Source organism: Ahaetulla prasina, chromosome 2 (genome assembly GCF_028640845.1).
Source record: "Ahaetulla prasina isolate Xishuangbanna chromosome 2, ASM2864084v1, whole genome shotgun sequence".
NCBI lineage: Eukaryota > Metazoa > Chordata > Lepidosauria > Squamata > Colubridae > Ahaetulla > Ahaetulla prasina.
Genome location: NC_080540.1, coordinates 162,815,579 through 162,831,464, shown reverse-complemented (window position 1 = coordinate 162,831,464; position 15,886 = coordinate 162,815,579). Strand labels below are relative to the sequence as shown.

The 15,886-nt window shown below is 40.6% G+C and overlaps 1 long non-coding RNA gene across 1 annotated transcript; it reads right to left on the bottom strand.

Annotated features, from left to right (window-relative positions):
* Positions 1–788: 788 nt before the first annotated feature.
* Positions 789–11,127, bottom strand: LOC131190841 (uncharacterized). Its single transcript, XR_009153336.1, has 3 exons — positions 10,707–11,127; positions 7,003–7,058; positions 789–840 (listed from the first exon to the last, which is right to left on the bottom strand). It is a non-coding gene; the product is annotated as an uncharacterized LOC131190841 (long non-coding RNA).
* Positions 11,128–15,886: the final 4,759 nt, after the last annotated feature.

The window sequence follows — 15,886 nt, the reverse complement described above, 5'->3', positions numbered from 1 at the left end:
ATGCCATTCAGTTTTGTGAAGTATGGAATTAAGTGCTTTTGATCAATAGGTGAGCTGAATGTTTGGGACGCATTTCAACCAGCCATTTGTAAGAATGAAATATATGAAGCTATGGACAGAACATTATACGCAGGACTGTAGATAACTCCGACATTAAGAGGAAAAATACATCTTTTATTTGAAGGATTATCCCATCTAAGTCCAACGTAAAAATGACAAACGTAAAAAAAAAAAAAAAGGAAGAAGAAATAACCTGGAAGTCACCCTCCGACGTGAAAACCTGAACAGCAGATGAGCAGGTACAGATGTCACATCTTCACCCTGTGGTGAGACTGATGACTGTTTGAATTACATGAAAATTACGTCTCGGTATGTGTCTATACATATCAGTCAATATATGCAAGTTTTATATATAGATAGGACAACATTTGTTGATAGGACTTCCATTTCTCCCAGGTTTTATATTCATGTACAGTTCATCATGTACAGTTCATGTACAGGGCCTCTGGTGGCTCAACAGGCTAATGCAGCCTGTTATTAACAGCAACTGCTTGCAATATTGCAGGTTCAAGTCCCACCAGGCCCAAGGTTGACTCAGCCTTCCATCCTTTATAAGGTAGGTAAAATGAGAACCCAGATTGTTGGGGGGCAATAAGTTGACTTTGTATATAGTATACAAAATGGATGAAGACTATTGCCTGACATAGTGTAAGCCGCCCTGAGTCTTTGGAGAAGGGCGGGATATAAATGCAAATAAAATAAAATAAATAAAATAAATCCCATTTCCACGCTAGCTTCCTGGCATTCCGAATGAATATTAGAAAATATATGAAACATTGCCTAGGTACAAAAGCAAAACAACATTTTGGTATTCTCATGGGATGAAGGGAGGCATTTGTTTATTTTTGGCACATTTATAACTCATGTTTACATGCACTGGATGCTCAATTTTATTTTTTTAAAAAAAATTTTCAATGTGATATTAAACCCCCCCAAAAAAAATCCAGATATGAATAGCTTTCCATAGTGATGTATATGACTGATCACAGGATTATATTCTTATTACCGCCCTATACTGTGGCAGTAGAAGTGGCAAAGCATATATACAACCATCCACCCCACTCTCTCTTTACCAGTTAGTACCTGGAGAGAGCAAGAATGCCTCTGCTGATTCTTTGAGATCTCTCACTGGGCCAACCCTAGAGTAGGAAATTGAAAATCTTCTATCTACTAACTTGCACTTGATCAGTGTGGTAGATTATGGTCCATAACCTTCATTCTTCAGTGGGTTGATTCAGGTTAATCATAATTATATGTATTTTTTTTTTAATTTGCATTTATATCCCGTCCTTCTCCGAAGACTCAGGGTGGCTTACACTATGTCAGGCAATAGTCTTCATCCATTTGTATACTATATACAAAGTCAACTTATTGCCCCCCAACAATTTGGGTCCTCATTTTACCTACCTTATAAAGGATGGAAGGCTGAGTCAACCTTGGGCCTGGTGGGATTTGAACCTGCAATATTGCAGGCAGTTGCTGTTAATAACAGGCTGCATTAGCCTGTTGAGCCACCAGAGGCCCTTAATACATACATATACGTACATATACACCAGTAGTGAAATCCAATTTTTTTTACTACCAGTTCTGTGGGCATGGTTTGGAGGACATCGTGTGGCTTAGTGGACATGGCAAGGATACTACAAAATCTCCATTCCCACCCCACTCCAGGGGAAGGATACTGCAAAATCCCCATTCCATCCCCACTCCTGGGGGAAGGATATTGCAAAATCTCTATTCCTACCCCACTCTGGGGCCAGCCAAAGTGGTATTTGCCAGTTCTCCAAACTATTCAAAATTTCTGCTGCCGGTTCTCCAGAACCTGTCAGAACCTGCTGGATTTCATCACTGCATATATGCACACATTCTAATTATATAATTATTAATATAGAAGTGTGTGCATATAATTAAAATACACACACACACACACAACAATTATTATATTAGTAAAAGGATGAACAGAAACCTAGAGGAGCACCTCTGGACTTAATGACAATTCAAAAACACGAAGAATTTTTTCTTTAGGCAAAGCCTGGTTTTGAAATGTCATAACCAACCTCCAGATGATTCAATAGCGTCCTCTTTGACCAATTTTATGAGGGTGCAACTGCTTAGCCATTAATATCCTCCCTTCCTTGATCTGGGTTTTGACTAGAATTCTTACAAATAAAGGAAATGATATTTTCTGCCGCCTTCCAAACAGAGCCCCCAAAAGTAAACAATCGCATTATTAAAATCAATAGATTAAAAAAAAAATAGAAACCCAGTAAAAAAATATTACCGTTCTCAAATGGGAAACTTTTACAGTCCCAAAGTTGTAAAATCTTAGCGCTTAAAGTTGAAGCAAAGTGAACCAGCTTTTTTCACTGTCTGCTTTCCGTGGTATATCAGCAACTCCAAAATTCCAAAAGGAATTAAAAATAATAATAATCTGCTCCAAAGCCCGAGGCTAAAATGTTCATATAGTCATGTGATATACAACTGTACATCACTCAATTTTAGTCAAAAGCGATTTTTCAAGGCTTTTCCATTCCACAAGAGATTCCTCACACAGATCCTCATTACAAAATAACAGCAGTCAGAGAAGGAAATTGCCATAAATGTCCATTATCTATATCAGAAGACAGAGTGTACTGCAGCCCCAAAAACGCATAGTAATGTTTTTACACGGTGAAATTATAATGTCCCATTTGTGGCTGAAAGACTCTCTGCTGCAATCCAGAAAGCCCTTGGGACCTTTTTATCAGATTCCCCTTCTTACATATTTATTTAGCATTATAAAGTTCAGAATGACAAACTGTGAATTAGTCTGGATCCATGAAACACCCCAGGTACTTTCCTACTCATCGGTGTTTCATGCCAAGCTAGACTCCTGGAGACTAAAGAAGCAAATCTATGCACTTGTCTCAGTTTTGCAATAGTGGCGAATAGCTATAGCTCAAATGCAGGATGAGGGTGAAAGTTCTTTCTCCGAGTTTGTGGGTCGGTTTCCAAATGTTTCATTACCAGGCTAGGTAACATCTTCAGTGGAGTTTAGAGGATGTCAGTGTTCTTCTGTTTACAAGGGCTTTGTGTGGTCGGTAGGTCTTGTGATGGATCTGTTGTGGTCCGCCAGCAGCCTGCAGAGCTGGAAACGGAGTCAGACAGTGATGAGGCTGAGGAAGAACATGGACCAGTCCTGGAGGCTGGGGAAGGCCTGGATGAGGACTCTACATCAGAGACAGAAATGAGGCCAGGGCCATAGGGGAGTGATGTGTGGACTCCGGAGCCTCCAGAGGCTGACAGTAGTGAGGCAGAGGAACAGAAGGGGCCTGTTCCTAATGCATGCATGAGAAGAGCTGCCAGAAAGCAAGAGCAGCTAAAGCAAAGACGACAACTCGAGAGTAGGGCCAAGAGATGATTGGCCCCTCCCATAAGTCTTAAAAGACCAGCAACCGCATTTGGGCTCTTTGTCAGAAAACAACATTGATAGCCTTGCTCCTTGTCTTGCTGCATTTATTTCTTGTCAGCGTCTTCTGCTTTTGAACTTTTGCCAAGAAAAGCCTTTGGCAGTTTGCCTAATTGGACCAAGGTTGGTGATAAGACTGAAGACTCGCGTTATGAAGAATTTGTTTTGATTTAGTTTGGACTACGCTGACAATGAGTTAATTCTCAGCTGTTCTAATAAAGTCTGTTTGTTTTTGAACTGATTGCATCTACTACTACCTACTTGGGCCTGGGTCACAACAGGATCAGATGTGGGTGTGTCAAGTGAGGGTCTTGTGATGAGTCAGATGTGAGTCGTCAGTGAGAGTCTTGTCGTGGGGCTTGTGAAGGGGAGGTTACATCAAGCAAAGGTCATTGGGTGGTGAACTGCTGGGGGCGGGGCTTGCGTGGGTTGGTTGAGGGTCGGTGGTGTCTCTGATTGGCTGTGTGGTTGATTTGGATTCTGAGGGGTTCATAGGCTTTTCTTAGTCTTTGCCTTCTTCCAAGAAGTATGTGGACTTTCCAATCTAGCTTACAACACTGGGAATTCCTTCACAGTCTCCTTTGCAGGTGCTGATTATGCCTGATTCTAATTAACTTCTCTGTCCATACACAGCTGGCCAGGTGCTGCATCAATGTTATAATTTGGGGAGGGGAGGATGCTTTCAAATCATTTTTGACTCTGAGCGACTCCCTAGACAAGTCCCTGGAGGGTTGTTTTTTTTGGCAAGATTTTTCAGAAGTGGTTTGCCTTTGTTTCCATCCTAGGGCTGAAAGAAAGTGACTGCATCAAGGTCACCTAGCTGCCTTTGTACCTAAGACAAGACTAGAACTCACGGTTTCCTGATTTCTAGCATTGTGCCTTAAATCCACTAGACAAAACTGTCTCTCTTATGATCACAACTGCAACTACCGTGTTTCTCTAAAAATACAACCTGTCCCAAAAGCAAGTCCTAGCTTGATTTTTACATGTGTGCTCAATATAAGCCCTACCCCCAAAATAATCCCTGATTAAGACCCCACCCACTCTAGGATGCATGGGTAAAAATTAAGCTAGGGTGGGGATGAGGGGGTGGAGCTGCCCAACTAATTATCTTCAGACAGTTGCAGCCAGGCCTCGCACGCCCCAAACTCCTGCCTTGCCAGCCCATTTCTTCAGCAGCCAGCAAGGCCGGCAAGCTTTCCTGGTTCATCCGGAGCTATGTTATTGGCTGCAGAAGCCTTCAGGAAAGCCTTGCCAGCTGCAGAAGAAGTTCCTGAAGGCCTCTGACAGTAAAAAGGAGGGCCAACGCGCACAAGTGAGGTGAGTTAGTGGATGAAATGCCCCTTTGAAAATAAGACCTGGTGCCGTTTTTGGTAGCAAAAAATATGAGACAGGGCAGGGGTGAAATGTAAAAAAATTTACTATTGGTTCTGTGGGCGTGGCTTGGTGGGGGATAATGTGGCTAGGTGGGCGTGGCCAACTTTTTCTTTTTTCTTTTTTTACTTTTAAAAGCATTTTTTCTACAGCCTCTTCGGCCGAAGAGCTTGTAGAAAAAATGCTTTGAAAGGGTTCTGACAATCCCAGCTGAGCCGCATGATCATCAGAGGCTTTTTGTTTTTTACTTTTAAAAGCATTTTTTCGGCCGAAGAAAAAATGCTTTTAAAAGTAAAAAAAAACCTCTGATGATCGCACGGCTCAGCTGGGCATGTGGGGGCGGAAGGGGGGGCAGGGATTTTTGCTACTGGTTCTCTGAACCACCCGCCACCATCACTACCAGATTGGGTGATCCGGTCCAAACCGGGAGCATTTCACCCCTGAGACAGGGTCTTATTTTCGGGGAAACACGGGTAATAATTTATGATTGAAAAACTGTGTCCATGGGAAGTTGTACTATCACAAGTTCATTCGTTCTGAAATAATATAAGATCTTCCTGCCCCAGTCTACCCAGCCTATCAGATATTAATATGAGAGGAAGAGGATCTCACATTTCTCTGTGAATTCTAGACTATAGTTCCCATCTATACACAAGCTCTTCAACTGAATACTTCAGTAATGCTCTAGGAAATTATAATTATTAGTATCCTATTGATTATATTATTGGAGCTAGCAGGTTGAAAACAATGAAGTGTCTCATTGCGTTCCGCAAATCAGATTATTACTAATCTGAATTACTCAGAGGTTTGTAATGCAAATTGACACAGTTCAGATTTAAATAAGTAAGTAAACAAGTTGGAGAGCAGGTAGCCTTTAGCTATATAGAAGTGTGTGTTCTTGGTTCCTAAATAACACCTTATATCCACTCAGTCCAGATTCTGCACCCAGCATATATTACAAGCTCTGACCTGCCTAAATTGTGCATAAGGAAACGGTGAGCACTGAAAACTCACCTTTGTCTAGTAGCATGTTTTGAAAGCACCTCCTCTGAGCTGGAGAAGGGAAGGAAGGAGGGAGGGAGGGAGGGAGGGAAAAAAAGGAAGTAGTATCTCCTTTTCTTCTCAATTTTTCTTCTCAATTTTCTTCTTCTCAATTTTTCTCCTTTTCTTCTCAATTTTTTTGGCAACCATATAGACATGATTGGCCAATGTTGCCTTCTGGGAAGTTTTTCAACTGCCTACAGCCCTAGGGTTTCTTGGTGATCTCCCAGCAAGTACTAACCAAGTCCAACCCTGGTTGGCTTCCAGGCTCAGAAAAAGTTGAGAAATTATTCCTCAAGCCTTCCTCAGTGCATCTTGATAGAGCAATGAACACCCCCATTATTACTAGCAGAGCAGCAGACCAAATAGGAGAGAGCATAAGAAACTAAATCATTAGTTGACAATATCATATGACTTCAAGGACCATAGGGCTTTATCCCAAAAATTTAGCTGTCCTTAATATAAATTCTTAGTCACTTTCATAACTTTTATGGATACATAGATTAGTTTGGCAGATATAAACAAATACCAATGGCCATTCAATGACCCATGGAAAACAATAGAAAGCAAACTGAGATAATTGTTTGCTTCTCCAAGTAATAGTTGCACTTTGCTCTTCCTGGAACCTATTTTGATTTGGAGGTATATTGGAATGAAAAACCCACAGAAGCTGGAGAAATGGAATCAGACTGGACATTAGGGTTTGTATAAATAAGGAGGGAAAGTATACCTAAGATGCTATTCAGGCTGTAGTCAGGCTATTGAAAATTCAGTGAATACACTATTCCAGACAATAGTGGAAACAGTCTTAAGTACAAATTTTACAAATTAAATACCATGGCTTGGATAGTGTCATAGACTTTTTAACAGTTGAAAGAATATATGGTTGCTGGGTCAAATCACCAGACTATTGTACAACTGGAGTTGTGAGATGACCTAGACAGTTTTTGGTGTGTATTTTTTTTAAAGAAAACTTCCTATCTAAAAATATTTCCAGTCTGCTCCTCTGAGTGGTAACAATATCAAATATCAAACAAGTAAAAACCAATTAAATTATAATGCATAAAAAAATACAAAACCTCTTTTGAGTCATTCTCACATCCTGGTGACTTCATGAACACTTCATGTAGTTTGTCTGCCAAAAATATGAAAGTGGTTTGAATCAGTATGATACAACACATATCAAACTCTCCAAGATGAGGGAAGGAAGTTCTCTTTCCTCTTTCCTCCTCCTCCTCCTCCACCTCCTCCTCTTTTTACAAATGTAGCATTTTTAGAATTTGGATAGTCATTCTCTGGTGTGAGAAATATTTTGAATGTAACCCCCCATTGCACATTTTTGAACCCATTGATTTCATTGGGGAGATTAAGAATGTGCTTCTTGACCTTTCCATTGAAGTAAATAAAATGAAGATGCAAGGAACAGTAATAATATTATTACTTCTTGATTAACATTTTAAATTTCCTCCAACCAATTATCTGGCCCAAATCAACTCCGAGTTTATGCACAATTTCAGTGGAAGCCACCAAACCCTTTGAACTTTTCACTTCAAACCTCATTGATTTCGGCTCTGAAATAAGCAGCTACAAGGCTGTCTGCTTCCTGGACAGGAAGTCCTACGTGACTTCTGTCCAGACTCCATCTCAAGCAGGTCTGCATAAAAGCATGCTTCACATCACAAACACATGCCTATTTATTGCAAACCTACAAATGATTGCTTAAGAGCAAACCCTGCAAGTTTTGGTTGTTTATAGGACAGGGCAATTCTGTCTTACAGAACTGCGGATGGATATATCTCAGCTACACCTGATTTTTTTTTTTTAAGTGGCATGTTGACCCCGGTGAGTTGACACTTCTCACCTGTTTCTTCCACCAATTGCTTCTTCCAGATGAAATACATTCTGAGGGACATGGAGACACTAATGCCTAAATGCTTTGCTGCTACATAGCAATTTATGAACATGTGAATTTATTGGGTGATGAAATTTATAGCCAAAGCTATTAAAAAGTGAACTTCAAAGCTCTGTGGAGAGAGGGTTTAAATCTTCAGATCAGCAACAGAATCTCTACTCCGCTTCGGCTTCCAATAAATGATGACATAGGAAATAATGATTATGGGGAAGTCCCTCCGTTTCCTACTTCTCTCGGTGGCAATCAAACAAACGTCGGAGAGCTGTTGCCTTTTAAAGGGAAAAAGGCAAAGAGGACTTATTTTATTACAGTTTGCAACTCTTGAGTCTGAAAAATGAATTCTGTGGGGTTTTAAAGCAACTTTATATCATGCAGAATTTTGGGCCAAGCCACAAAGTGCTACTGTCTGGAAAGAAATCATTTGGAGACTAGAATAGCCATTGATAGGAAGTTTAAGGTGGCTCAGTGGCTAAGACGCTGAGCTTGTCGATCAGAAAGGTCAGCAGTTCAGTGGTTCGAATCCCTAGTATAGATCTCCTGTGTGAGCAGGGGGGTTGGATTAGATGACCTCCAAGGTCCCTTCCAACTCTGTTACTGTTACTTCTGCTCAGAATTATTTTTGTGAGATGGAGGAGATGAGGGTGCATTTGATATATTTATGATGACAGTCAGCCAATATAAGGTCCCTACAAAGACATCTGAGTCAGTGGTGAAATGTAAAATTTGTTACTACCGGTTCTGTGGGTGTGGCTTGGTGGGGGGGGGTAATGTGACTGGGTGGGTGTGGCCAATTTTTTTTAACTTTTAAAAGCATTTTTATACAACTTCTTCAGCCAAAGAGGTTTAGAAAAAATGCTTTTAAAAGGCTCTGACGATCCCAGCTGAGCCATGCAATCATCAGAGGCTTTTTTTTTTTTACTTTTAAAAGTATTTTTTTGGCTGAAGGAAAAATGTTTTTAAAACTGGAAAAAAAAAAACCTCTGATGATCGCGCGGCTCAGCCGGGCATGGGAGGGGCAGGAATTTTTGTTACTGGTTCTACGAACCACCCACCGCTATCACTACTGGATCAGGCGATCTGGTCCGAATCGGGAACGTTTCTCACCTGATCTGAGTGCTCATCTATGAGCAGCGTGAGCTGTCAATGCTTAATACAGGTACTCCTTGACTTGGCCACAATTAAACCCAAAATTTCTATTGCTAAGCAAGACATTGGTTAAGTGAATTTTGTCCCGTTTTACGTCCTTCCTTGCCACCGTTGTTAAATGAACCATTGCTGTTGGTAAGTTGGTAAAACAGTTGTTACGTGAATCTGGCTTCCCCAGTAAGGTTGTTTGTCAGAAGGGCGCAAACATGATCCCAGGACACTGCAGCCATCATAAATCTGAGTCAGTTGCCAAGCATCTGAATTTTGATCACGTGGCCATGGGGATGCTCCCAACGGTCATGTAAAAAATGGTCATAAGTCACTCTTTTGCCGTTGTAACTTTGAACAGCTACTAAACAAACTGTTGTTGGTCGAGGACAGCTAGATTTACGTCCCCTTCTGAGTGTTTTTGCTCATGAAATGCAAAATTAATCCACAGCGCTCCTTGTTTCAAAGTGCGAGACACCCACTGTCGTGTCCCACTCCTCCGCTGACGGCCGGGTCAGGGAAATCCGAATCAGGCTTGCCTCTGCAGCTCTGTCCAAAGTCCTAGCAAAGTCCTCAGAGCAGGCAGGAGACCAGTAAGTGACTTCAGCAAGATAAGTTCGACTTTTGCCTGACTCAGAGACTGCCAGAAAGCAGATCCTTTATATAGGCCATGGGGTGTGGCTCCATGACTCAGCACTCATTAAGGCCTGCCCCTCCCTTCCTTCTGTTGCCTCCGCCTATCCAATCTTCTGATGCGAGGGTCACTCCAATCAGCTGTTGGTAATAAACCCTCCTCAGGCTCACATGCTGTGGAGGAGGGGGAGGGGTCTAGCTGCTCCGTTTGCCTGGGCATGGAGCCAGGGCTGGGGCCGGGGGATGCTCCCTCCTCTGCAGCCTGCTTGGGCATGGAGCCAGGGCTGGGACCGGGAGGCATACATTCCTCCGTGTTCGGGAGCAGATAAGCAGACCCCGGCTGCGGTGAGAGCAGACAAGACACAACACCCACTGTCCACTTTAAAACAAAAATTTGCTTCTCAAAAACACAATGTATTATTTTATTGTGAGGTTTAAGGATTACCAGGGTCCTTGTGGCTCTCCGTTGGTCCTCACAAGCTCTCAATTCTTCCTGTTCCTAATTTCTTTTCAAACACATTTAAAACAAAGAAACAAAAAAACCCAAGAAATTCATCTCTTGCCATTGTTCTTCTGCAACCATTAATTGGAGGGAAGCTGCTCCCAAATTGAAAGCACTAGAAAATTTTCTGGAACAATCTTCGTTGCAAGAGCTGTTCTCCAGGAATGATTCAAAGTGCAACTTGTACAAAGAGGCAGAAGAAATGGTAGGTCATATGCTCAACCTGTGCAAGAAGATTCCACAAATTGATTATAAACAACATCACGGTTGCCAGAATGATTCACTGGAACATCTGTAAAAAATTATCATTTGCCAATAATGAAAAATTGGTGGGAACGTAAGAGTTGGAAAAGTGGCCAAGAATGAGCAAGTTAAAACATTGAGGGAATTTCATGTAAATGTACAAACTGATAGACTTGGCTCAAAGCACATCAGATTTATCTGGTTGAAAAGAAGAACCTGTGGATAAGGGTAACAACGGAAGATAGTAGAACAGAAGGCAAAGATTGCAAAGTATCAAGATCTGAAAATCAAAATTAAAAGATTATAGCATACACTGGCCATTATGATCCCAATGGTTATCAACACACTGTGCGCCATACCCAAAAAATCTTGGACGGCCCTTAGACAATCCACACATTGACAAAATGTCCATCTGTCAAGTGCAAAAGGTCAAACTGCTTGGATCCACACATATACTATGCCAATATGTTACAGCATCCGAAGTTCTTGGGAAGAATTTGATGCACTCAAAGGTCAACACCAGCTAATCGTCCACTGTAGGGTAGTTGGTCTTAAATTCTGATTCCTTTTACCTTTTGTGAAAATAAAGCACTTTGTTAATTAGTTTGTATACATTTCATGTACAAGAATCATCTTAAAATGCTTTAGTTTTATATTTCACGTGGTTGTGCCTTATTGCCTTTTCTATGATTGATTATGTGTCATCAAATCAATGATTTATTGACTACAGATAGATACCTGCAATTTCCTTTCTCATGCAAAGGAAAAAATATCTTAAAGATGGAATTTGCTACCTGGAGTAGCAAATTTACATCAAACAACATTGTACATTAATCTGTATGCTAGTTAATTGGGGTACTTTTCTAGTCAATGAAAATGTTTTCTGGTTAATTGATTGATCCAAACATTGTTGGAAGAGATACATATTAGCCTATGGTGCCAAAAAAAAGGGAAGAATTTGGTAAGTCTTTTTCGACTACCATGTTTCCTCAGAAATAAGACCAGGTCTTATATTAATCTTTTGCTCCAAAAAGACTTATTTTCTGGTTAGGTCTTATTTGGGGAAAAATACGGTACTAAATGCTTCCATCTGGCTGACAATCTTAACTGAGGCTTATTTTGGGGGTAGGGCTTATATTACGAGCATCCTGAAAAATCATGCTAAGACTTATTTTCCAGTTGGGACTTATTTTCAGGGAAATATGGTAATAAATTGTATTAAGAAGCGCAAACTCTTGTGAGCTTCATCAAATGCATCTGATATCAGAAAAGATTCCAGATTCCTGGGGCTGTTTTTTAATTAATCCAGGTGTTTCTAACCTGTACCATATACTGTGACTACTATCCTCAACATTCCCAGTCATATTGAGAAGAATGAACTGAACTTTTCAACCGTACATACAATAAATACCTTATATTTATGGAATCCTTACCACTGTTGTCAGTTACCATATAGCTGGCCTTATCAAGAATAACTGGGTACCTGTTATCACAGAATGTGCATAGGGAATCAGAAATCACAAAAGCAAAGGCCACGTACTATTTAATTTGAAATTGCCAATATTTGGCTGGCATTATCAATTCACCATTGCTATTGGTGTGATGATCATGATGATCATAAAGAAAATCTGATTTTTGGCAGGACATAAATTTTGGTGTGGACATCTACAGGGGTGTGAATGTATAGTAGTCCTGTCCCTATCATATAGTATCTGGGAAGAACCAAGAATAGAAATAGAGTAGAGTAGAGTAGAGTAGAGTAGAGTAGAGTAGAGTAGAGTAGAGTAGAGTAGAATAGAGTAGAATAGAATAGAATAGAATAGAATAGAATAGAATAGAATAGAATAGAATAGAATAGAATAGAATAGAATAGATTTTTTTTATTGGCCAAGTGTGATTGGACACACAAGGAATTTGTCTTGGTGCATACGCTCTCAGTATATATATAAAAAAAGATACGTTCATCAAGAATTCTAAGGTACAACATTTAATGATAGTCATAGATTACAAATAAGCAATCAGGAAACAATATCAATATAAATCGTAAGGATACAAGCAACAAAATTACAGTCATACAGTCATAAGTGGAAGGAGATGGATGATGGGAACGATGAGAAGATTAATTGTAGTGCAGATTTAGTATATATAGTTTGACAGTGTTGAGGGAATAATTTGGTTAGCAGAGTGATGGCGTTCAGGAAGAAACTGTTCTTATGTCTAGTTGTTCTGACCAAGTATACCACTGTAATCATCTGAAGGACTTTTCCTTCCTTTCATTGTCTGAGTCTTCCTCTTTTCCTCCGTCCCTTTGTTCAGCAAGGAGAGGAGAGAGAGCGCAGCGCTTTTTATGAACGTTGTGCTACAGGAGCAGCTAGTGAAGCATATCAAAATATAATTAGAAATCTAAACATGACACCACGGTTACAGTCGGAGATCTCACTCCATAAAACATCAAGACGGTGATTTGTGGGAAAGTGTCAGCTTTCGTGTCACGTTCATATTGTACTTATGTATATGTGCCCTTTGTGTAGACACACGCCTGCACACACACGCACACCCCACCTTGTACACGAGCATGATTGCTTAAAGACTGCCCGTGTATTTTCAATTACCTCCTATTAATGTATTTACTTTTTGTATCTTTCATCAAACCAAGGTCTTTATTTGTTTGTTTGTTTGTTTGTTTGTTTGTTTGTTTGTTTGTTTGTTTGTTTGCTGTGGTGGCTTCGGTTTCGGTGGGATGCTTCCAGTTTAGTAAATGGCACATATTTCAAGATTAAAGCCGCTTGCGATCATCACAAGCATGAAGGATGCCTCAAATAAACTCACGCTCTGTGTGCAGCAATTCCTGTCTGTGCCCGGGCAGTATATCTCTTATATTTTAATTAAGTGGGTGTTCTCTCTCACTGTGTGCCGTATATTATCGGCGGTCATCTGGTGTATCGCCAAAGCTCAGCTGCTTCAGAGAGAGGCTAAATCCAGCTAATCAGCCATTTGCTCACTTTCCCTCTGCACGTGCGCAGGGCCAAGGCTCAAGATATTACGCTATCTAAAGCAAAGGACAAGAAGCAATACTTTGGCCTGATCTGACGTACAAAAGATGGTAGAAGCAGGAGCTGAATCCTTCTTCAGTGTTGGCAACAATATGGGGTCTTCTTCCCACCACATCTCCAAATCAAGGGGAAAATAGTTTTAGGGCACATGCAGCTCTGATCCTCAAGGAAGTGGAATAGAAAATGAGGGACTATGTCCGTGGCACCTGCCACAATCAGGCAGATGTTCTACATGCCTTCTACATGCAGAGGGCTTACAGTACCCATCTATTAAATAATCATGGGGCCATACAAAGTAGAGATGGGTTTCAGCAGGTTCTGGAGAACCGGTAGCGGATATATTGAGTAGTTTGGAGAACTGCTAGTAAAAATTCTGACTGGCCCTGCCCCCATCTATTCTCTGCCTCCCAAGTCCCTGGTGATCAGGAGGAAATGGGGATTTTGCAGTATTCTTCCCCTGGAGTGGGGTGGGAATGGAGATTTTATAGTATCCTTCCCTTGCCATGCCCACCAAGCCACATCCACCAAGCCCACAGAACTGGTAGTAAAAATTTTTGAAACCCACCACTGATACAAAGGTGTGTTATATACAACTGGGGCTCTTCTCTGCTCATAGCACATGTAAGGACAAAGCTTCTTTATTCAATAGTGCTTGAGATTTTTATGCATATGCATACAAAGACAAGTAAATCATAATATGATTTAAAACCGTTAAAATGCCTCCTTTACCAGATAATTCAGCTGTAGGAGGAGTTCTTCTTTGTCTGCAGCATCTCACTCATTCACCTGGCACCTCCTCTGTAATCCTATCAGAGCTCAGCAACAGCAGGATTTTTTTTTTAAAAAAAATAACCTTTAAATTATTTTTTAAAATATCTTGGCCAGTATTTCTCAGCCTCAATAGCTTTAGGACGATTGGTGGTATTGCTTTTGCTGTTGTATTTCTAGGATGATTTAATTTGGTTGTGTGTTGAGGGTTTGGGTGGACCAGGTGTGATATTATGACATCACCAAAACAAGTAAGAATAGTATCTTGCCTACCATCCCCCTTTGAAGTGTTTTGAGATGGATTTTTGATTTATTTTTTTTTCAAATAAACTGGGAGAGTTCCTCTCTGTCTATTATTCAACAGAATATCTTGATGAATCCATGTGATTGTTCAAAAGGGGTGTGTGGAAAATATTATGCCCATGGACGTCAAATTTCTTCAAAAATGTTTTTGATATTTCTTTGGACTATAGAATAGAATAGAATTCTTTATTGGCCAAGTGTGATTCCACACACAAGGAATTTGTCTTGGTGCATACGCTCTCAGTGTACATAAAAGAAAAGATATATTCATCAAGAATCATAAGGTACAACACTTAATGATAGTCATAGGGTACAAAGAAGCATTATTTGTACAAGATACAAATAAAATTATGAACTATCTATACCCCTATAAACCTATTTAAGCTCCGCAATCAGCATCTGAGGTTCTGCTTCCTGACCAGTTGATAGAAAAGATTTGATTAATTTTTTAGGAATGACTGATCCAGAAAAGAAACTAAGTAGAGATAGAATAAGGGACGCGGTGGCTCGGGGGCTAGGACATTGAGCTTGTCGATCGAAAGGTCAGCAGCTTGGCGGTTCGAATCCCTAGTGCTGCCGTGTAACGGGGTGAGCTCCCGTTACTTGTCCCAGCTTCTGCCAACCTAGCAGTTTCGAAAGCACGTAAAAATGCAAGTAGAAAAAATAGGGACCACCTTTGGTGGGAAGGTAACAGCATTCCGTGCGCCTTTGGCGTTGAGTCATGCCGGCCACATGATCACGGAAACATCTTCGGACAGCGCTGGCTCTTCGACTTTGAAACAGAGATGTTGCCTAGAGTCGGCAACGACTAGCACTTATGTGCAAGGGGAACCTTTACCTTTAGAGACATAATGTGTTTGTTCTTGAAAGTGGCCATGATCGGGGGCATCAAATCATAAAACATGCAGTCTCAGACAGTCATGGCACAGTGTCATGTGCCATGATGCTGTAATGTACATTTTGTCATCATCATAGTTAGGAATGGATGCCTACGTCAATCAAAACTGCCAGGAGATTATGCTAGATGAGGAAATTCAAAGAATTTCCCAAATGAAGGAAATGGCAAACCATTTCTGTATTGCTGAGAAAACTACATGTAATTGTCCATATCCCAAAGGTGTTTTTCAAAAGGCAACTGGATTTCCTCTATCTTTTCTCTTGAAGATGTTTAGCTTTTCGTCCAAGTAGCATCTTCAATTCTGCCGGAATGCTTCTCGGAGGAGAAACAAAGCATCATCGAGAGAGAAAAAACACAGACAGTCCAGTTGCCTTTTGAAAAAGCACCTTTGGAACAACTATGACCTGGATAGGCATGAATCTGTCCATGAAATCTCCAGAAATCAAACTCAAAGAAAACTTTACTTCTGGTGATAATAGTATCACCAGTAAAAGGAGTGAAGTTGACGAAAACATGG